The sequence below is a fragment of the Protopterus annectens genome, chromosome 7.part0 (genome assembly GCF_019279795.1).
Source record: "Protopterus annectens isolate FY-2018-M chromosome 7.part0, PAN1.0, whole genome shotgun sequence".
Taxonomy (NCBI): Eukaryota; Metazoa; Chordata; order Ceratodontiformes; family Protopteridae; genus Protopterus; species Protopterus annectens.
In genome coordinates, this window is record NC_056739.1 from 1540320807 (window position 1) to 1540345894 (window position 25088).

Consider the following 25088-nt stretch of genomic DNA (forward strand, 5'->3'; position numbering starts at 1 on the left):
TCAGGTCGTTACCCTGGAACAGGTCGTTGCTGGTGAGACCTCCTCGGACAGTCCCCCCGAGGATGTGCCTCATAAGCAGAAGTGTAAGGGGAGACACGTGGACTCCCCCGAGTCCTTAACAGAAGACACAGACTTGGATGAAGGGGAAGGCTCCCCAAGGTCACCCCCCCGAAGATGTCTCCTTCTCCCCCTCGGCCTTCGATGCAGTGGAGAGGGCTGTGTTGAGGGCATCCGGACCCCCGGCCCTTGCTTCGGCTCCACCTAGCACTCCCTCTCGGCTGAGTCAGGCTTCCATCACCCGGCCTCAGGGACAGCCTGCTTCGATGTCTCAGGTCGTTCCTGGTGAGACCTCCTCGGACAGTCCCCCCGAGGATGTGCCTCATAAGCAGAAGTGTAAGAGGAGACACGTCGACTCCCCCGAGTCCTTAACAGAAGACACGGACTTGGATGAAGGGGAAGGCTCCCCAAGGTCACCCCCCGAAGATGTCTTCTTCGGAGACATCATGGAAATGCTCAGGATTATGAGGGGGTGGTCTGTCCCCAGGGCTTCCTCAGAGTCCGTGTTCCTGGAGGCATTCAAAGCAGGACCGTCTACCTCTTGGGTGTCCCCTCCGGCCAACCCCCTGGTGGACCTTATTACCACCAGCACGTGGAAGGAGCCGGACACTGTGGAGCCAGTTCCCAAACGCCCCGATAGAATTCTGAGCCCCCCTGCGGACAGATCCCACTGGAGCAAGGGTCCCCCCGTAGATGCCATGTTGACGGCAGCAGCCACCAAGAGGGAATTAGCTCAGGAGAGCCCATCGGTCTATCCACGAAGCAAAGAGTCCCGCTCGATGGATCGCCTGGGGAAGTGGGTTTTTAGTTCAGCGACCTTCTCAATAAGGTCTCTGAACTATATGGCACACGTTATTAGGATGCAGTGAGACCTTATCAAAGAGTACGCTGCTTCCCCCCCGGAGTCCATGTCGGCGGAGGACAAACAATTGTACTCCACTTGCATGGCCACTCTAAGATCGATATCTAATACCTCTATGCGGTTGTTGTCCCATGCTACAGAGGGAGCCGCTAGAGTCAGCGGAGCAGGCCTAGTCATGAGGCGCCAGGCCTGGCTCCGACATTGTGACTTCGCGGAACCCTTTAAGGTGTCATTTGCGAATGCCCCTTTTGATGGTTCTGCCTTATTTGGCAAGACCGTTCCCGACACTTTAGTCCAGAGCGAAAAGGACGGGAAGACGTTGTTTACTGTCGGCGTCTGCTTCTCCGCTCTCCAGAGGTCCTTCTCCAAGAACCAAAAGGGACAGAAGAAGATGTGGTTCCGGAAATCGCAACATTCCCAGCCTGCTCCGGACAACCAGTCCTTCCGTGGCAGAGGAGGACAAGGATGACGCCGCCCTAGAGGCAGAGGGGGCCCGAAGAATTTTGGGTCCAGGGAAACTTACTCTGACCAACCCGAGCAGCAACCCTGAGGGGTTGCCCGACTGCGCCACTCTGGAGGCAGTCGGGGGGCGTTTCTCGAAGCATCTGGCAGCTTGGGAGTCCATCACATCAGATCGCTGGGTGCTTCGTATCATATCCAGAGGTTACCAAATTCCCATGTATCATGTCCCCAGAATCAAAAGCCCCCCCCCCCGATGTACCTCCCGATCAGAGAGAGGGAGCAGCTGCAGAGATCCAGCAGCTGCTAGAAAAAAGAGCCATCCAGCCCATCCCCCCAGACCAGCTCGGATTAGGGTTTTACTCCAGGTTCTTTCTGTTGCCAAGACGGGGGACTTAAGGCCAATCCTAGACCTCTCCCTTCTGAATCTGTCGATAACCAAAGTAAAATTCTGGATGGTCACTCTCCAATCCATTCTCCCCTTACTGCAGGAGAATGACTGGATGTGCTCTATAGATTTCAAGATGCATACTACCACATTCTTATGGACAGATGATCCAGGAGGTTTCTCCGCTTCCGACTGGAGCCAGTCACTACCAGTTCAGGGTCCTTCCCTTTGGTCTCACCACAGCCCCCAGGGTGTTTACCACAGTATTAGCGGCCCACCTGAGACTCCAGGGAATGCAGGTTTTTCCATACCTGGACGACTGGCTCCTGACCGCCCCGACAAGGCATCTACTTTGCTCAGCCAGGGATTACTTCCTCCGGCTGGCTCCCTAGCTGGGCATTACCATCAACATGAACAAATCCTCTCTTGCTCCTACCCAGGTGATAGAGTTTATAGGGGCCAAATTGGATACAAGAAACCTTCTAGCTTTTCTGACTGCGGAACGTCTTCAGAACCTGAGGCTGCATGTGCGGGTCATCCTCCAATCAACAGCTCCACCGGCGGGATGGATCCTGAGGGCTCTAGGCTCCATGGCGGCGGCAATTACACCGGATCTCCATACGGGACGTCCTTTCTCCACGCCTCCTCCCCTCGCCACGGTGACCACGGACGCCTCTTGCCTCGGGTGGGGGGGCATTGCGCAGGCAAGACAGTCCAAGGCACATGGAATGACACAGAGACCTCCTTGCATATCAATGTCCTGGAGATGAGGGGGGTGCTATTGGCGTTGCGAGCACTACAGAACCTTCTTCCGGTAGGGACTATTGCGATACAGACGGACAACATGTCAGTGGTCTGGTACATCAACAAACAGGGGGGAACCAGGTCCTATCCACTTTGTCAAGAGGCCATGTGAGTGTGGGAATGGGTGATTTCTACCAACCGCTTTCTTGTTGCAACGCACATTCCGGGATGGTCCAACATACTGGCGGACAGACTCAGCCGCACCATCCTTTCCCCTTACGAGTGGTCTCTCAATCCCCAGGTAGCGAAGTGGGTTTTTGCCGTGTGGGGGGCAACCCTGTTGCAATCTCTTTGCCTCTCCCTCGAATATGAAATGCAACAGCTACTTCGCTCTAATTCCCCCCGTTGTGGAATCCCCGAGAGACACTCTGGTGCATGCTTGGCCCCCCGGTCTACTTTATGCCTACCCTCCTCTGCCCCTGATGCTGAAACTCATACAGAAAGCCAGTCGGTTGGGGAGCAGGATGATCCTCATTGCCCCATTCTGGCCTCATCAAACGTGGTTCCCTTACCTGTGGTCTCATCTGGTGAATCCACCTTGGATTCTAGATCCCCTCCCGGATCTAATATCTCATCCCCTAAACCTCCCGATCCTGAATCTGGACAACCTCAGGTTGACAGCTTGGCTGCTCCAGTTCCACTCCTAGTCAGGACTCCCGGAATCTCTTCACCAGTTAAAGCCAATCTCTTGGCAGCACATAAACCTTCCACTAGGAAAGTCTATCGTAGTAAGTGGAAATGCTTCTCCATCTGGGCAAAGAATAATAATTTAGATCCCTTCACAGCCCCGTTACCGTCTGAGTTGGTGTTCCTTACAGGTCTGTTTCATCAGGGGGCTAGCTGCTGTACGGTCAAGGTTCAACTAGCAGCTCTTTCTTATTACCATGTGGGGCATGAATCGGGTCCCTTGATTACAGCGAAATTGTGTAAGACCTTTCTCAGGGGTACTTTCTTGCTCAGACCTCCTATCAGGGAAATTGTACCCCCTTGGGATTTGGCTCTAGTTTTACAGGCCTTGACAGCTCCCCCTTTTGAACCGGCTGCTTCGGTCGATCTTAAGTACCTATCTTGGAAAACGGCATTCCTAGTCGCTATTACTTCGGCGAAAAGAGTTTCCGAGCTTCAGGCCCTTTGTGTGAAACCCCCGTACTTGGCCTTTCATCAGGATAGAGTGTACCTCAGGACCAGTCCTTCTTTTCTTCCCAAGGTGGCTTCAGAAGCTAATATCAATCAGACCATTAACCTACCAGTTTTCTTCCCTAAGCATCAGAACAAGGGAGAATATAAACTCCATTCCTTAGATGTGCATAGACAACTGTGCTTCTACATTCACAGGACTGCTGGTCATAGGCAATCCGACCAGTTCATTTCTTTTTTCCAAATTTAACCTAGGTAAATCTGTCTCTAAGATCACTTTATCACGATGGATCTCACAGTGTATTCTCTTGGCCTATGAAACTTCTGGGAGGCCTGCACCTCAGGGAATTCGTGCGCACTGTACTCGTTCTATATCTACCTCTGCGGCCTTTAGGTCTAGAGTTTCACTGGATGATATTTGTTCCGCGGCCACTTGGGCCTCATCTCATACCTTTATCAACCATTATAAGCTGGACATTATCTCCAGAGGGAGAGCGTCCTTTGGCTCTGCAGTGCTCCAGAACATCCTTCCATGATGGCCACCCAAGATTCAGGTAGCAGGGGACTCTGTCCCAAAAGTTGCTGACAAATGAAGTATCTACTTCAGATTAAGAAGTTATGTACTCACCATAACGTTCCATCTGAGTAGGTGACTTAATTTGTCTGCAACCATCCCCCCCTCCTTCCCCCTGGCCCTCAGAATTTTTCTTGTTCCTGTATGTCCTTCTATGGTATCCTTCAGGATGTATTTAGCCTTCGGCTTTTTGTATACGGGCAAACTTGATCTGAGGCAGTCAGGGTTGGCAGGGGATTATGGGTAAGGGGAGGAGCTAGGAACTCTGATCTCTAAGCTGTGAAATAAGTTGCCGGCTCGGATCCGAGATCAGATCCAAGACCCAAAGGTTGCAGACAAATGAAGTCACCTACTCAGATGGAACGTTATGGTGAGTACATAACTTCTTATTCACTGGGCGCACAGGCGTTACTCTGGTTTAAATCCTACTTAGACAACCGTCATCAAGCAGTCCTTTGGAATAATATGCTGTCAGCTCCCCTCCCCATAAACGTTGGAGTACCTCAAGGTTCCATCCTAGGCCCTCTTCTCTTTTCAATGTTTATTAATGACCTAAATACTAAAATTCCTCAAGCCACCTGAATTCAGTATGCCGATTCTACTTTAATCTGCTCTGCTAGGTCCCCAACCACACTCCAGAACCTCACCCAGTCTGTATTTCATACTGTTGAAAATTGGTTCATGCAACACTGCCGCCTCCTGAATGCAAAAAAAAACAAAATTATTACTCTTTACTCCCACTCTAAAATCACCACAATTTCACTTCACTATAACCTCTAACAATGGAACCACCATATCCCCTGATACCACAACCCGTCTCCTAGGCATAACCATTGACAACAACCTTAGCTATGACAATCATATCAACATTACCATAAAATCTGCCAACAAAAAAATGGGGTTCCTGTATAGAATCAAACCCTTCCTTACACCTACAGCCCAAACTCATCTGTTCTCTACCCTGCTTTATGCTTGTGCCATTTATATTAACCTTTCCAAAAGCAACCTTAACAAACTTGCCACTAGCTATAATAACAGCAAGATTTGCTACCGGCAACCCTTTTAGAACACACCACTGTCTCAACCTCAAACAATTGGAATGGTTAGAACTGCAGCACCAACTACTGTATCATCAACTTACTATAACCCAGAAGATACTTTTCCACCCTAATAATATCCCAATCCTCAATAATCTGACTACCCCTTACAAAAACCTTACTACTCTTTGCTCAGCCGATAAGCTTCTAGTTTCCACTATTAAATCTAAAAACAAAGCTGGAGACTCTCTTTTTGCTAACACAGTTGGCAAGGCCTGGAACCAGCTTCCAAGTGAACTTTCTACTCTCTCTCCCACACATCTTTTTAAAAAACATCTCAAAGAACATTTTAAAACTCACTGGCTCTGCCCCTGCACTATCCCTGACTGATCTCTCCACCTTTATACATTCCTGCTATCCCTTTTATTTCTCCTCTCCAGGGTACTTTACTGCTAATTATTATACGGCCTTTTTGCTGTACTATGTTGTCCTAAAAAAAAAAAAAAAAAAAAAAAATCACACTTTCATTTATTGTAAATTTGTTCTTGATCATCCTCTTTTGCAAATATCACAAATAATGGTATTATCTGTATATGCTGATAGCTTTTCTATATTATTATTGTATAATAATGTCTTTACCTGTCTGCTTGGAGCTTTTCTACCCAGGCCTCTACTGAAAATGGACATGTATCCAGTTAGACTAGCCCGGTCAACAAATGTAAATAAATAAATAAAATATTCTATACTGTTATACGGCCTGTTCTCCAACAGTCACCACCTTGACTGACTTTTTTTTAACTCTGTATACTGCATGATAAACCTGTATACTGTTTCCTGCACATATCCTAAGTGTAATGCCTACTGTAACTATATAGTCTCAGTGTTCTACTGCTTCTAACTTACAAATACTAATCTTTTTTTTTTTTTTTATGTAAATTTGTGGAAGTTAAAAAAAAAAATGGAACTTACAAATGGTAATGTTTTGATTTCTGTGTAAATTTGTGGAGCGTTTCTCCCCGGGTCTCTGCTGAAAAAGGCCTATAAGTTCAAATGGACTAACACGGTCAAATGTTAAATATAGTTTATGTTAAGCTAAGCTTTGCGTGCACTCCACAAAATGTGTATGTGACCCATAAAATCTTGTTTTCCCGCCTTACTGAAAAATAGAAGTCTTCAGAGTTGCAGTTTGCTGATTTCTGGGCTTTGTCTTGTTCCCTGTGCTATCCCATATCTTATTTGGATAAGGAGGAGCCCCCTTGGTTCACAGTGGGGGGGGGGGGAGACTAGCGGCGCTCCCTGGTCCCTAGAGGAGTGGTTCCAGCCAGAACTATTGGCTGCCCTTTTTTGTTCAATTTCCTCAACTCTTTTCAGCTTGTAATAAAGCCGCTTTAAGCTGTTTTTTTTTAGCGCATTGTTCACTCACTCTGGCTCCTCGTGGTGTCCTGCAGAGTTCTACAAGCAGCAGACTTTTTTTTCAGATTTAAGTTTTTTTTTTTTTTTTGATTTTTTACTGCTTTTACTTATTTTACTGCTTTTTTTACGCTTTAGCCATTCTCTTTATTCTGCTTTTCTATTTTTTGTTTTTTGTGTTGATAAACTGTTTTGCACTTTTAAAAAGTTGTAGGCTTTAATTTTTACCTGTAGGCTAACACACTCAACAAGCATAGCATAAATTTACTGCATTTACTTCTATTTTTTGTTTTTTCAAAAAAAAAAAAAAAAAAAAAAAAAAAATTTCTTTTTCCCTAGTCTTCAATCAACCAGGTCTGTGGAGTCTGGCTTTGCTCTTGTCTCTCTGGGCTTGGCTTGGTTCCTGTGCTATTCCTATCCTTTATTTGTTCTTTAGTTGGAGTTGGGACCCACTGGGGAGCACTGAGCAGCAGAGGATGTCCCCAGAGCCTTTGGCCAGCTATTGGCCATTTGGGTTAATTATTGGCTTTTGGGTCAAACCCCTTCCTAGCGCTTTCGCTTTTAGCTAGACCCTGAGTTGTTTGAGCACCATCAAGCCGAATGCCGCATAATAGAGCTATCGTTCTGGCCAAGTAAACTTGCTCTAAAAGTTTTTCCTTCTCTGAAAGTCTGCTCTTCAGTCTGTCTATTAGAACTTCTCTTAGCCTCTATCTAAATAGTCTATTCCTATCTATCTCAAAAGCTCAGCACTTGTAAAGCAATGCTTTAGCATTTTTCCAGTACTTGTATACTAAATACTTTATATATATAAGTGAAACACCTTACTATACTAAACAATTTTATACACAGCAAACCCTCCAGTCCCCACTGATTCCTTTATAGGTTTCTAGTATGTCACTTTCCAGCTTGCTTTTTTTCTCTTTCAGTCTTAGCATCAGTTTCAGTGCCCTTGTGCCACAGACCATGTCTCTTCCACACCCATATCTTGGCTGTTCTCACCAAAATACCAATGTAACTCTCAAACCCAAAGCTTCCACAAAACTGATACAACTCAACAATGCAACTATATAGCCAAACTGGAGGCTGGAGGAACCAAACTCAGAACTGCCCACTTTTCACAGAGGAAACCACACAACTGCACACAACAAACAACACACACCACAACACACACACAAACGGCAAAAATCCAAAAAAACACACAAAACCAGATAAACAAGCAAACAAAAAAACATCTACCAAATACACCTCAACCAAGCAGTGCACACCAAAGCAAGTACCACCTCAACACATACACAATGCCAGTCACAGTTAAAAGGTCACACACCTTGCAGCCCATTAATCCAAGGCCAAACACACAATCAGAGACACACGACCTGACGTGGCACTCACCAGACTGACGCCCCACTCACCAGACTGGACCAACTCAACGCCCTGAATCAGCCACTGAACAGCAGCACATGCCCAGCAACACAGCAAGTACACACTCATGCAAGCCATAAGCCATGCACATTGAGGTCAGCAGATTGTGGCTCCTCCTTGGACTACATTCCTTGAGAGACATGACAGGAGCTCTAGAGGCTGAGAGAGAGCTCCAGATTGGAGTGACCTATGACCCTGGCCAGTATGCTACTGGACCAAGAACATGCCCTATGAGAGACAAAAGTGACAACAAAGACATAATTGATAAAATTGGCTGCTATATTCTAAAATGATCTGTCTTCTTGTCTGTTCTGTTGGACTGGGATGACATGCTTGACAAGCCACGCTGGGACGGCTTTGGGCTTGTCACACCCCCACCCCTGGCTTCCAAATTGGCAATGGCTCCCCCCTGCCCCCCCTAGCAAGGTGCCTCAAATGGCATCCCACCAACTCTCACTCTAAAAAACAAGAAACAAAAAAAAGCAAAAAATAAAAATGCCTCAAGTCTAAACCTCCTCAAATGCCATGCCTCAAGCCCCTACCTCCCTCAGGATGAAGATCGGCCCCTCTGTGTTGTTATGTTACCCTGGTGTCAGGTAAGGGAACCCACACCAGCACTAGGTTACAGCACTCAGAGGATATCATGCCCCATAAAAACATCCACGATCCACCGAGTGAGGAGTATCTATTCATAAAGGATCTCCCACCACCCAGGTCCTACACTGCAAGGTTAGGAAGTATCTGGAGACCATCGGATGCCATCATATTAGGTTAAAACTGCCCCACAGTTTGTAACATGCTACAGACCACCTTAACCAACTCAGGGGAAACACATAGCCTTCCTGGATACTCTGGAAGCTATAGACAAACTCTCTCCACCAAACACCATCAAGACACACTAACTACCCACACCCCAACTGGGAAGGGATGCTTCCCCCACACCCCTCAAGCCCCACAAGGTTGAGTTATAAACTAGAAAAGTAAATGCACAACTACAACTAGCCCAACCCTACACCAGAGAATATACTAGACCTGATCATCACAAACATGGGACACAAATGCTCCACACAAGAAGTATATCCCCATTGGTGACCATCATCACAAAATTAGACTCACTCTAGATCCACATCCCCCCACCCACCCCAAAAGCCCAAGACCACAGTGAAGAACTTCAAAAAGCAAACTTCACACTTCCCTCAAAGGAGACAGAGAAGGCCCCCCCCCCAACCCCCCGAAAGCCAACCACAACCTGAAACCCTTACTTTACAAATGTCTTCACGAGCACCTTGAAAATATGGATCAATCAAGCAATCCTAAAAAAAAGAAACTTCTTTCAAACACCAGTCAAGGCAGGTGGGTCTGCATAAACCAACCACTAAAACAAACTCAGAAACAAGCTACTAAAGCAGCTAGCACACCTAGAAAAGAAAAAAAATCTAGAAAAGCTACTAGTAAAAAAAAGAAATATAACATCACTCATAAAAAACATCAAAAATGATCCAATGCCGCTAATGACACAAAAGACAACACAAAGACAATCATAAAGCCTTTAGCTATGTTAGAAACCTGGGTGGAACTCTCAAGAATTAGTCCTATAAAGTCTAAAATAAAAAAAAATGATACCACACAGACATTGCCAACATACTGGCAGACAGGTTCAGTGCATATTTCTCCTCAAACATCACCCCCAAAAAGAACTACGAGTCCCCCCTAGAAGTATCTCCCATGCCCAGCCTCCCATGCCCAGGTGAGAGCTGCTAAAGCAAGCATTCAGCATCAATGGGACAGGACCCGACAGAGTCTACAATTTAACCAAAACACCTATAAACTCCACTAGGAAAGGCTAAACCATGTCTGTAGCCTTACTTTTAATACACACGAATACATACAATGTCAATACCGGACTGCATGTGAACTCCACAAAGGGCACCAGTTTAGGGACCTAGGACATTACCGCCCCCCAAAGCTTGACTGAGCCTTGTCTGCAAGCTATGGAGAGGATCATAATATGGAACATAAATAGAGATAGAGGGACTGACAGACAGACAGATCCTACCTACTTTGGCTTTGTCAAGGGCAGATCCCTCTTGTTGAACGCTGTCAACTTTTTCGCTGGTGAGCTTCAATGCCACTGATGAGGGCAGGGCGGTTTGCAACACAGCCTTGACCTAGCACACATTCTTTCCCTGTTTCCACTCCCCCACTCGGCATATAGAAAACCAGCTTAGAGCTTAGACCAAAACCCCTATGTCACAAGATGGGTTGCAAACTGTCTCACACACAGGGTTAGGAGTTGTGTTAAGATGTCAAAAGCATGCCATGTCAGGTGGTGGGTCAACCAAAGGTGTCAGTCCCCCAGTGTGTCTGGGCCTTTATTTTCTCCAGTTTTGGGTGAACAGTGGGATTAAACATGACAATGAGGGAAACATAGGAAAATTTAGGGCTGCAAATTTGGCAAATTAGCAGACAATCCACATCTCATAGACAACACAGATCCTCCATCAGACATCATCCAGAGGTGCCAGAGAGCCATGGCCTTGTTGTACATGCCAATGCCATAAGCAAATACCAAACCCAAAAATACACCCCAGGTCCCTACTTACCAACAAGGTGGTGTAATCCAGGAAGAACCACAGTAATTCAACAAACAGGACCATTGGACCCCAGGGCTTGTCACTCTTTGACATAGCTCCCATGGTTAGGAAAGACCCCGCATGCCCATTCTCAGGTGATTGATGATCATCATACAGGGTAGATCCATTCCACCCCAAATCAGGAGGACTTATCACCACAATACTACCTTACAAATCAGACCCATGAATTGACCCAACACCTACAAGACCCAGACCCAAAGACCCAAAAGTTCATCACACCCAAAGGATAAGGCTCAAAAGTCAAAAGGATCCCACAACAAGGAGACTCAAAACTCCAGCTCTGGCATAACTCCTTATGTCCAAGTCGGAGATTGTGCCTCTATAGAGAAGGCCTGTCCCAACCCGCAGAACATGTGTCACCTCAAATCAAATTCTCAACACCACCTCAAAAAATCCAAATCCACCAGAGCCACGAGAGCAAGAGACTTAAAACCTCAACACGCAGATAATGAGACCCAGAGGGACAGATTCTCTCTCATCACTGTCCAACAGAGATAGAGAACATGAGACCACACCCTCACTCAGAGCTGTTCAAGAGAAATGACTCTCTGATGTTACCGATAATAGATGAGTGGATGGGAATACTGGCTGTGTGCCTGCCATGAAGGTCAGAATCATGGGTTCAAATAGCTATTGGCCAGCTGTCATCCATTTGTCCAGTGTTACCTTGGATAGCTCTGTCGAGTGAAAGCTGGACATAAATGAACCTGCCAAACATGAACTGAGAATTGCTACACAATGCTGGTTCACTTGCAGGATGCAGCTTGGACGTGGATGGCATGATGGTAAGGAGGAGGCTGGACATCCGATCTATCCAGAAGACAAGATGGAAGTGCAGTCCAGCCAAGCTACTTTTCTTAGGAAACATAGTCTAGTACTCAGAAGGAGGTTAGGACAGAAATGGTGTTGAAATTTTGGTGAGAGAAAGTCATCCTAAGCCAGTGGGCGACATCAGCAGAATTAGTGACAGATTTGTGGCAATCAGTCTGTAATGACAGGCCAGTATTCATGACCTCAGCCTATTACCCACAGCAGGGTTGTGATACTGATGAAAGGAGTTCATTCAGACAGCAGTTGCAGGAGCTACTATAGACAGCTGGACAACATGAATTGGTGTTGATAATGGCTGACTTGAATGCACATATTGGGATAGACAAAACAGGAGAAGAGGACTGCCTGACTCCACATGAGTGGGCCAGCAGGATTAAGGAAGATGCCATTCGAAAACTGTGTCTGGCAAATGGCATTACAATAGCCAACACATTTCAGAAAGAGAGACCATAACAAGTTCACATCCAAGAGTGGCCAATATCAAACTCTGGTAGACTTCCCCTAGTAAGAAAAGCATACAAGGGTATAAGCAATGATTTCAAAGCCATCCCCGCCGAAACAGTCGGCCCACAGCATAAACCCCAGGTTGCCACACTAAGATGCAGGCAATTGTGACAGAGGATTCTAAGGTCAACAGAGACCAGTTGGTAGACCTGGAACTTGACTATAGAGAAGTTACAATAGTTAAAGGATATACACAGGGCTCCACCAAGTAGAGGAGGAAGTAGGTGTAGGTGAAGAAGAATGGCAGCACCTCAAACCAGCATGTGTGAGGAGTCATGAACTGATATGTGGCCAAACCATTTATGTTAATAAGCTACTTAAGGAGATTGGGCAGTGGAATGCATCAGTTCAAGAAGTCTGCAAAACAAAGAAGGAAAAAGTGGTAGATAGAAAACACCATCGGATTACTGCTTGTCAAACAAAGAAGCTAAGAAAGGAGTTGCAGTATCGAAGAAAAGGGCATTGGAGGCACTGTAACACCTTCTGGAAAGGGACTTTTCAGGTGGCTAAAAGAAACTACATCAGGTTGCAAGGCAAACACAGACATAAAGATAAAGGCAGTCACATACCCTTTATAAAGCAAAGACAGCATCAACCTGCACACTAGTCCACAGCACATCAAAGTTAGATGGAAAGAGTATTTCCAGCAGCTTCTGCAAGAAGTAAACTGCAGGGAAACATTATTGCCCCAGAAACGGCCTATAATGAGAGAAGAAAAGTAGCCCACCATAGAAGAGCACTATGGAACGCTGCAGGTTCAGATAAGGTCACACCAGATACAGTGAATATAAAAAGTGTACACAACCCTTTTAAAATGCCAGGTTTTTGTGATATGAAAAAATTAGACCACAATAAATAATTTCAAAACTTTTCCCACTTTTAATGTGACCTATAACCTGTACAATTCAATTGAAAAACAAACAAATATGTTAGGGGAAAATATAAAACATGTACAATAAGCTGGTTGCATAAGTGTGCACACCCTTAAACTAATACTTTGTTGAACCACCTTTGGATTTAATTACATCATTCAGTCTTCTTGGGTAGGAGTCTATCAGCATGGCACATCTTGACTTGGCAATATTTGCCCACTCTTCCTTGCAAAAGCACTCCAAATCTGTCAGATTGCAAAGGCATCTCTTGCGCACAACCCTCTACTTCAGGTCAGCCCACAGATTTTCTATTGGATTTAGGTCTCCTCTTCATCTTCAGCTTTCTAGCAGACACTTGAAGGTTTTGGGTCAAAAGTGACTGCTATTTGGAACTGTTCATAATTCCCTCCACCTTGACTAACGCTCCAGTGCCAGGTGAAGAAAGGCAACCCCAAAGCATAATACTGCCTCCACCATGCTTCACCATGGGGATGTTGTTCTTTTGGTGATGCAAAGTGTTGCTTTTGAGCCAAAAGTACCTTTTGGAATTGTGGGCATAATGTTCAACCTTGGTCTCATCAGACCATAACACATTTTCCCACTTTCTTTTAGGAGACTTGATGTATTGTTTTGCAAATGTTAGCTGGGCCTGGATGATTTTCTGTGAAAGAAAAGGCTTCCGTCTTGCAACCCTACCCCATAGCCCAGACATATGGAGAATACGGGAGATTGTTGTCACATGTAGTACACAACCAGTACTTGCCAGAAATTTCTGCAGCTCCTTCAGTGTTGCTGTAGGTCTCTTGGCAGCCTCTCTGACCAGTTTTCATCTCATCTTTTCCTCAGTTTTGAAGGGGCGTCCAGTTCTTTGCAATATCACTGTTGTCTCATATTTTCTCCACTTTTTGATGACTGTTTTCACTGTGTTCCATGGTATATCCAGTGCTGTGGAAATTTTTTGTACCCTTCTCCTGACTGATACCCTTCAACAGTGAGATCTCTTTGATGCTTTGTAAGCTTTCTGTGAACCATGGCTTTTGCCGTAGCAGGTAACTGAGTAAATGTCAGGAACATCCTACTAGGACAGCTGAACTTTATTTGGGGTTAATCCAAAGTCTTTAATTGATGACAGGTGTGTACCCAAGAAGACTGAATGTTGTAATTAAATCAAAAGGTGCTTCAACAGAGTATTAGTTTAAGGGTGTGCACACTTAAGCAACCAGCTTATTGTACGTTTTTTATTTTTTATATTTTTCCCCTAACAGATTTGTTTGTTTTTAAGTTAAATTGTACAGGTTACAGGTCACATTAAAGGTGGGAAACGTTTTGAAATTATTTATTGTGGTCTAATTTTTTTATATCACAAAAACCTGGCATTTTAACAGGGATGTGTACACTTTTTATAACCACTGTATGATAAAGACGTTGGGTGAGACAGGGTGGAAATGACTTCTGAGGATACTAAGTGGCCTATAAGTCATTTATAATTGTTAGACTGTAGAATAACCATAATTGTGCCGGTGTACAATAAATGGGGCATCCACTACTGAGAGCAGCACAGAGGCACTAATCTGCTTTCACAGTACATATAAGTTATTGAGAGGCTCACTGACAAACGTGTGTATATGCATTTGTGTATATATATATATATATATATATATATATATATATATATATATATATATGTATATATATATATATATATATATATATATATATGTGTGTGTGTATATGTGTATTTTATATATATATATATATATATATATATATATATATATATATATATATATTTTATTTAACATTTGTTAACCAGGTGTGTGTATATATTACATATGTACATACACAAACACATATATGTATGCATAAACATATATAGATATATGGATAGATCTGTGCTGTATGTATATCTATATCAAGAAGATTTTGCACAGAAACATCACGCTTACTTAGGATTACACCCAAACATCAACTGATATGTACCACAGGGAAGGGCCCTGGCTTAATCAAAGGAAAAGGGTACAAAATGCAAAGTTTTGGAGTTGGACAACTGAGTCGTAGCTTCAAAGTACAGTCAAGCCAGCAAATGTACAAAGTGCCCTTGGCAACAACACTACATAAAGACAGAACATCGTAAGACATTGTCTTACATTACAGACAGATAAGTTATGCAGATAAGACACCTTTCATGTGTCTTAGCATCTACAAGTGGCTAACCTGTGAAGACAGATGAATGGCAAAGATTCTGACTATCAGAAGAGGAAGGGGCAAGCTGAGCTAACAGGTATCATGCTGAGGAGATGAATTCACTATGCAGACATCACGACTCCTCAATCAAAATTCAATTGACTATTCAGCCACAAAATATGAAGGAGGTGTTATGCCAGGGTACCTTTTTGGCTAGGCTTATATAGGCCCTAGGGCTAATAGCCTAGTACCTACCTATGAATCATATATGACATTCCACCACACCACTACCATAAATTAACAGCATATTCACAGGAATCCAAACAATAGTATCAGAAGAGGCATGAGAAGTATCACAGAGGAAACCAGTTTGTAACCTAAAGATACACATCAGTATTCAAATCATGCTTGGTTCACAATACATATACATCTGAACATAGATTGGGCTCCAGAGAGTAGCTTCAAGCAAATTTGCATCCCTGTTTTTCCAGTCTCTCTTCCACAGGCCTAGATAACAGCCATGGTTTCCACATGGACACATGAGTCCATGTCCACATCTTGTTAGATGAGGACATTTTACACCTTAACGTAATGGAATTAATAGACATCACAGATGAGATCAGTACCATCTTGTGCCATCAGACTGTCATTTGATGTTTTCTAAAAATGTGCACCATACCAACAAACTCAAATGGGGAAGAAGGGGTAAGAGATTTTATTATGAGAGGCTCTTTAACTCTGTCAGTTGGTTGAAGACAAAAGATCCAAAACCAATTTCCTGGCAGTTTGCCTTTTTTGGCTTCAGAAACATTCTGGAGTTAAAACCTCTTCCCCACTGGGTGAAACGAACTACTGATATAATCCCCTCCCAATGAAGCTTGTGTTTCAGGACAGGAGGGTAAATAAGGGTTACGTCTCTGGATGTGGAATAAAGTCCTGTACAAGACTGATCTCTTTCCACTGTGTCAGTTTCAGAACCAATTTGTGTTAAGCAACCTGTTCCCAAAGAAACAGACCTGGAGAATCTGACTTTAAGTACAAAAGAATGCCAGGCAGGGAACTGGCAGAATGCCCTTTACATATTCATTCTGATGTTGTTGCCTCTCCTTTGTTCATCATGGGTTCCTGCATTCATTTCTAAAACCTCTCCACCATTCTTTTTTTTTTAACTTCATTTTTATTAGCATATTGCCGAGATGGTCTTTTCAATTTGGTTTCTGAATCCAGTTGGACAAAGGAGCAAAATAACCTTTTCAAAATTTGGACCGAGAGGGTTAAACAAATCAGAGAGCTTCCCTGTCCATCAACTTAACTGTTTCATTGGGAACAAAATTCAGTTTCCAAAGGTGATTTTAAAATGTAATTTTTACATCCTCTATAAGGGTCTGAAAATGAAAACAGGTAAACCTTCTCAACGCAGTCTAACCTGGGGCAAGCACACTGCACCGAGTCCAGGTGTTCTCCTAAGCGGTTTCTGTCAGCCCTTCCAGGCTCTATCACTCTGTCACACCACCCATGTTAAACTCGCACCAAAAACGTAACCGTGAACCATGTGACATTGCCCACCTCTCCACAAAAAATGCTGCAATAAATGTGAGTTGCCTAAGCCGTTGGTGATGTTGGTTCCAGGTGCCTAAGAGTGGTTGTGGCAAGCCCACTACACTGACACCAGAACAGGGTGAACATGCTATTAAAAATGAATAGCCTGAAAGTGTGCATGACACTAATGTTTTAATGCAATATTGCTCTATCTCGAAACAGTTTTGACATAGTATTCCATGTTATGGCAGAAAAGTGCACCAGACAGCAATTGCGTGCTAATCATTAGTTCTGTAAAGTCAAAGCAACAGCTGCTATGGACCACAGCATGACTGACTAAAACAGATGAGGAAATTCTGCTGAGTTGGAGGCATTAGAAACATACAGTGCTGGATGTCATCACAATTATTTACAGACTCATGGCAATCAGAGCCCAGTGTAAGGATGTGGCAGAAATCATGACCTGAGCCTATGCCCCCACATGAGGGTTGTGTTGAGACAGGCAGAAAACTGGAGTGTGTCAAAACAGGGGACCGGTATGCATATACTGTGACAGACTGACCATGATATATGGACTGTCTAAGTTCACATGGGTGGGGCACCATCAATAAAGAAGGTAACGCCAGTTCTAAGAATCTCTGACAAATGTATTGATGTTGGACAACACACTGCTTGTCCAAAGATACAGAAACAAGACCGCATACAGGACATACCAACTAGCAACTTTGATTTCTCCCTAGTCAGAAACCAGCGGTAGATTACATGAGTGATTGCAAAGTCATTCCCAGTGAAACAGTCCAGCCCCCCATTACCAATAGATGCCACAAGCAACTTCAAGTAATGCTCAAAGAAGCCTTTAAGGGTAACAGTGTGTGGGTGAAGACCCAGGCAGGTGACCAGTGGGGAAATACTCAATGCTCTAACATCACATGGACAAAACAAAATATAAGTGAAATACAAAATGAAACAGTATGTTATGCAGGCCATAGAATAGATAGGAGTCTGATACTGGTAGGAAATAAAGTACATACAGAAAGCTGGTGGTGGAATGTCAGAGCAGAGAAAGGTATCAGGAATGCATGGAAGAAGAATGTGATATCATGGATAGATTCAAGGCACATTAGAAAGACTGGCTGACTAACCGGGGAGCTGTAAATGCAGTTGTGAAATGCAGGAATTGAAAGTATTAGGTGGCACATCAGTTATTGCAAAGTACTCAGAAATGTTATTACAGCCAGTGCAAAACAATCACACAATAATCATTATATTCTGCAAACTTCTGTTCAGTTGAGAGGTACACTTGGAAGTAATGTATATCAATTCTATATCAACAACCATTCTATAGCTATGTCAAGAATCTCAGTGGGAACACTCAGATCTGCTCTGAGTTACAGCACAATGGCACTAAATATACAGAACCAACTGATATTGCCAACATCCTGGCATATAGGTTCAGTGCTAACTTTACCCCCCCCCCCATCACCCCCTAGAGGACCCATCTCTGTACCGGAAGAATGCAAAGTTCCTGTAATCACGGCTGCACAGGTAAAAAACACACTCTCCAAAACCAAGAACAGAACATCCATGGGACCTGACAATATCCCAGGCTGTCTTCTACACAAACTACAGAATGAACTTGCACCCTACCTAAGTACCATGTTTAATCATAGCCTCACCTCAGGCTTTGTGCCCACTGAATGGCGCACCGTGACGGTTATCCCACTCCACAAAGGGGGAGCCACGACGGATCCCGGGAACTACCGCCCCATTAGCCTGACGAGCCTGGTCTGCAAGGCCATGGAACGTATCATCATGGAACACATAAGCAAAGACATTGGTAATCTACAAACTCTGGAACCTACCTAGTTCAGGTTTGTAAAAGGCAGATCATGTCTCCTAAACCTGACTGACTTCTTTGAAGTAGTCACCAAAGCCACAGATGAGGGTAAGGTAGCTTATCTAGATCTCGCCAAGGCTTTCGACACCATCCCCCACTCTGGAATTTTATATAAGCTCACTAAACTAGGTATAAATTCCTATGTCACAAGATGGGTTGCCAACTGGCTCATGGACAGAACCCACACTGTGAAAGTAGCAGACCCAAATCCGACTTCAGACCAGTGACAAGTGGAGTACCACAGGGTTCAGTCCTGGGTCCCCTCCTGTTTGGTTTCTACTTCTCTGAAGTACAGGCTAACACAGAAGGTCTTTGGCTAACAAAGTTTGCAGATGACTGCAAACTAGGAGCCATAATCGAAACTCCTAACGATGTGGACATACTACAAAAGGGCCTCACTGAGAGAGATGCCTGGTGTCAAAGCCATGGCCTGAAGCTCAATGCCAAAAAGTGTACTGTCATCCCCTTTGGTAAAAACTCTGTACCCATGAACTACCACATAAGTGGTAGTCTACTTAACGCCGAAAGTGTGATAAGAGACCTTGGGACACAGGTGGACAGTAGTCTCTCCTTTGATAATCACATTGCCACAGTGGTCAGGAAATCCTTCTACATGGCTCACCTCATCACAAAAGGTTTCTCATCCAGAAAAAAAGAGGTCATTGTTCCCCTGTACTCATCACTCATTAGACCCATTATAGAGTACAACACCCCTTTTGGTATGTACCTCACAAGACATCTACAACAACTGGAAAGGCCACAGAAATACCTCACAAAGAGGATTACTGGCCTCAAACAGATGCCGTACGCAGACCGTCTCAAATAACTCCAGCTTTACTCCATCGCATATTGCCTACTCAGAGGCGATCTCTGCCTAACATACAAAGATATGTCAAACCCAGAGCTGTTGGACATGCTGCACTTAAAGAAATCCCAATCCCTCTGAGCTGCACGCTCTAGGGACCTAAACCTTGTCACCACAATAAACAGAACATGTCGGAGGGACAGATTCCTGTCCCAGAGACTTCCCATATTCTGGAATAAACTACCTATCTATATCAAACAAAGCTCCTCATTAGCACTCTTCAAGAAAAATCCTGATGAATGGATGGGAAATAGGAAATTCATCCCAGGGATCACCTCTGTGGCTCTGCTCGACAGTGGCACAGAAAAATAATTTTCTTGGGTGGCAAAAGCCAGGGTATCTTTTTGGCTGGGCTTGTATAGGCCCCAGGGCCGATAGCCTAGTACCTATCTATGAACCTGTGTAGGTAAACGGCAGATACTAACATCAGTAGTGAAGAGAAATTTGTTGTCAGAAACAGACCGTGAGTGTATAGTATATAGCAATATCTACAGCATCAAGTACTGTATCCTTGCCTCCAGCAGTGGCTGGGCAATGGACAGCAAATACCTATGTTGCAGAGATAATAGCTGTGGCTCAACATATCGGCCAAATGATAATGAAAAGTGGTACACAGCCACCATGGTTAAGGGCCTTGGTTCCAGTATTTTTAATCACCAATGGCACCAAGGTCAAGAACTGTGAATGTCAGGGTCTGGGAAGAAGACCATCTGATGCCAACATTTCATCCCTTGCCTTCAACATGTCCTTGACTAATTTTTGGTAATTTACTTGCTGTAGAGTCCCAATCCTGGGAGATGACCTGGTCAGTGCTGACTCCTGCTTAGTTTTCAAAGTGGAAGATTACACCAACTGGGGCTGATGGATCCTCTGATGGGGTGACTTTGGCAGCTGTAAGCAGATATGCTGTTACTTAGGGTGACAAAGTTTCTGACATTTTAAATACGTTTGGAAAAATAATGCGTTTTCATATACTTGCAGGCAAACCAGAAGAGCAAACACTCTTTGTAGTTTTAAATGAGGCAGTGGGAGGATTTGTTTAATGGTTAAGGTCTTCACCTCACAGATACTAGGTTCAGGGATTGATTCTGACCTCGGGTTATTGGACAGACTTGTAATAATCTGCAGCCCAATTGCTTAGTATTTACTCATGAACCTAAGAAGGAAGAAAGAAGGAATTAACTTGTATTAACAAACTATTAAAATGAAACAGAGAAGTTGCCAGGGGCAATGACACAGAGGAATAAAGCCATGACCATGTTCCAAAGTCCAGTAATAATGTGGGCACAGTCTTCCATGGCCAAGAAAAAGTTTTAGGAACTTACACAAACACATTCTCTGTGCCAGGATGCCAGTCAGTGATGAAAACTCCCTGATATCTGACTGAATGATAATCTCTCCATACAGCATTTTGTAACAACAAGATGAAAACTGTGTACTTAGGACATTTAGAGCTGACAATAAATAATTACAGATGGAATTTAAAAACTTATGCTTTACTCCTCTATCTGAAATACTTCCAAAGGAAACTCTACCATAATGGAATAAAGTCATTATCTCTAAGTTGTTTATTTTATCACCAGTTATCTCTGCATCCTAGCTCTCCACACAGCATCTCCTTTGCACAGCTCATGCTTGTCACACTGACCCGCTCATATCAAGAAAAAACATCTACACTGCTTACTGTGTTTTAGCAGATATCCATTACAAAAAATACTCCCACTAACATTTAATCTAAAATAAATTTTCAGATTTGATGACTTATTTAATTCCAGTCAATATGCATCCTACTAAAGTTCAACCTAACACACACAAACACACACACCTAACTCAACTTAATAAGATAACCAAAATAAGCAGTAAAGCCAAAGAATCCAAGAAGCTACAAGCCAATTTCACTCAGTCCTGAGATGCACAATTTAATGTCTGAATGTCATCAGTCGCATCACTACTGATTAAAAATTACTTAACAGTATACTGCATGCTACACCCATTCCAAAATCAGTTAAGTACCCATGTATTTTTCCAAAAGAATTCAGACTTGAAAAGGCATGAATTAGTTATGTACCAAAAGGGAGAATGTTGTAATAAAGTAAGCAACACTACAGTGAAAGATCACAGAGCTACTGTGATCATACTTATCACGTGCAGCATTCTACCTCACAAAAAGACTGATCATTATTGTCTGTTGTATAGTTATAAATTAAGCCAATGAATGTTACTTTGAAAGTTTAACTATTATTGAAGGATGCACAAAAATCTGTTCCACATTAAACATTTTTTAAATACTACAAGGAAAATACTTTCATTCACGTGTCATTGTAACATTTCTGTTGAGCAAGGGTGTAGGAATGACACTCTTCCAATTAAGATATTAGCATGAAAATATTGACAATTTTAACAGAAAAAATATGTTTAAAGCCACTACAAGAAAATGATGATCTTTGTTCTACACTAATAATGTAAATAAACCAAACTGCATGCTGACTCGGCAACTCAGGTTCAAGCTTATCTCGTTTCTTTATTCATTTTACTTTTACACTCGCTAAACAGCAAAACCACTGCTTAGCGAGTGTAAAATAACTGCTGAATTGATCTCGTACTCTCTTGCCAGCACTACCAGCGATTTTGTCTTTTTTTTTTAACCGTGCTCTACCTGTTTCCTTAATGCTTATTTTTACTGATATTTATTTTTCATTGAGGTTCTGTAATGCAATCGATTGGTTATTAAAACAACAACAACCGCATTACAGAACCTCAATGAAAAATAAATATCAGAAAAAATAAGCATTAAGGCAACAGGTGGAACGTGATAAAAAAAAAATAGACAAAATAATTGGTAATGCTTTCTGTAATGCGATCGTTACTTTAAAAACTAAGAAAATCACGATTGCATTACAGAACCTTTACAAAATATAATTATCAGCAAAGGGATAATCTGTGCACCATACAGTTTAAGGGTGGTGGAGAATGTACCTGTATTAAAAAATTAAAAAATGCTTCCAGCAGATCACCGGCTTCTCGTTGCTGTAGCTTCGATTAAGATCCCTCAAGAAAATAGCTACACCCAGCAACTACAATGAGCAGAATAGTTCCCAGGCTGCAGTAGCCTTAGTGAAAGAATCTGATGCATATGAAATTAGCAGGGGTGTTGCCAGGTCAAAAGGAATAGAGGAGAGTGGTTTGTGGGTGATCCTTGGGCAGCTAAAGAGAAAACATGGGTTAAAAACAAAGGGCGTTATTACCAAACCACTACAGCACTCATATGAACTGTACAGCTCTGCGAGAATGTCACAGGCTTAAAGATGGCTGAATGTACCAGAGATGTAAATATGGGGATTGGAAAAACAGTCAAAGTTGTTATTTTCTGTAGCACTGTGTGTGGTCTATTGTGCGATAGTCAAATGACAGGGAAGAAAAACGTTTTTGAAACAAGGAAACTTCTGAGGAAGCACGTAGTGGTCCCTTAAGTAGCAGTAGTTGGGGCAGTTCAAGCCAGTGCTGCTTGAGGGTAAGACAGTGATGGAATCTATGAGAGGTCTCAGATGCGAGCTTGGCAATCTTATTGTAACAAGATTCCATTTTGTTAAGTTCTGTGTGGCAAAGATTTGTCAGTATAGGGGAGGCATATAAAGGAGGATGGATAAGAGATGAGTTCTTGCAATTGTGGATTTGGTATTCTTGGTCTTGAATTGTTTGTTTCTATAAAGGAGACCAAGCTTTTTGTTTACTTTCTTGATTGTTTGGGCCATTGGAATGTCAAATCTGCACTTATTATCTATTACTACCCCTAGCAGTTTTGTGTGGGATTTTTGGTGTGATTTTGATATCAACTTTAGAGATTATGGTGAAATCACTGCTTAGATGATGAGGTCTATCAGGGCCGAAGAGAATTAGGTTGTTTTTTTTTTGGGGGGGCGGGGGGTTAGAAGAAGTTTGATGTTGGTGAACCACGTTTCAGCTAGTGCAAATTTATTTTGAGTTTTGGTTTGTAGTTCACTTAAGGTGGGGGCAGCACCTGTGGCAGTGAATGGACTGACTGGAGAAACCTAAATATATGGTCAGGATGTCAGGAATGACTAGCTGATTTTCCTTTACAGGATGAGTTGAGCTTCCACCCTCCAGAAGTGTTTCTCCTGTATGCCTTGAGAGGTTAGAACATGGAGTCTGACTGAGGTTAGAACATGGAGTCTGACTGCACCCTGTTCAAGGCCTTAATAGCTGAGATGACAGCAAGAAACTCTAACCTATAGGTGGTTGGTGATTGTCATGGTGATAACCAGAGGACCCATAAATAGACATTGCCAGTATGAGAAGCCATTAAGTTGTAAAAAAGTTCCTTCCATGAAGTGTTTGTGGTGGAGGATCTCTGGAGTTGGTTGATAGGTACCAGCAAGCCAGGAACGCAGCAGTCACCAAAGCAAAGTTTCAGGTGTGAGTGGAGTTTGTTGAGGCCCTTGAGACTGAGATGAAATGATATGCAGGCTGTACACAGCACTGGTGGTGAAAGACTGGCCTTTACTGGAAACATTCACATTTGAGGATATATCAGAAGCAGATAGTGGGATTGAATCCATTTCTGTAAATCAGCCCTCTGCAGTGATTAATCACATTTGCTGTGCTGTGGCAAAGCTTTGGGACTGGATGAGGGCTGAAAGCAATCATTTTTGTTGAGGTAGTGTTTGAACAATTGACACTACCTCTGGATTAACAAATTGAAGTAGCAATCCCAGTTTTAATAAAACAAGACTTGTGCTTATGTTCTAGTTCTAGCAGGATCACACTTAAAATGACTCTACAGGGCTGGAAAGGAAACTTAATCTAATAGTCAAGGCTCTAATTCAGGCAAAGCAGTACCACTTCTATCCTTGCTGTAGAGTATTGTTTGGGGACCTGACCCTGGACCTGGAGAAGGTATACTATTTTATACTCTAAAATGTTCTGTAGAAAGAGCTGCATCAGGAAAGACTACTATTGCTACTGGTATATTTGTCTGTGTGTGTGATTCAGTCTCTGTTCTGAAGAGCACAAGTCATGTCCATATTCTTGGCATTGAATAAAATGTTTCAGGGTGGAGTTAGGATTGCAACAGGGTGTACTTTCTCTCCTCCTATTTTTGATTATCATGAGTAAGATATCAGAGCTCAGCCGAGATCTGGAGTGCATCTAGTCTGAGGTAAAGAGGTTTGTATTTTTGATATCTACAGATGATGATGATTTCCTCTTGGCCTCAAGTCATGGTGGTTTCCAGTGTAAGTTGAAGTGGTTCACTGCTGGATGTGATGTGGTTGGAATGAAAATCTGTTTGGTTGGGGGTGGAGCAAGCTGCCTCAAGTGGAAGAGTTTTTTTCTTGGTGTCTTTTGTCACATGTCACAGTATTTTGAGTTAGGTGATTGTTTAGTGGATGGCTCAGCAGTACTGTAGGCACTGTATTAGACTTCAGTGAAGTCGCTCGTCCTATGTTATGATTCAAGACAAACAGGCAGGGTAGTTTGTCTGTATACTTTATTACATAGAGACACGTCAGGCTGGATAGCAGCAACACAAAATATAAACAAACTGATTAACTGACAGACCATTACATACATACATAC

At 43.2% G+C, this 25088-nt stretch overlaps 1 protein-coding gene across 3 annotated transcripts in view; it reads left to right on the plus strand.

Moving 5' to 3' along the window:
* Positions 1 to 25088, plus strand: part of ACAD9 (acyl-CoA dehydrogenase family member 9) — a 1114604-nt gene that overhangs the window by 744840 nt on the left and 344676 nt on the right. The window lies entirely within an intron of this gene.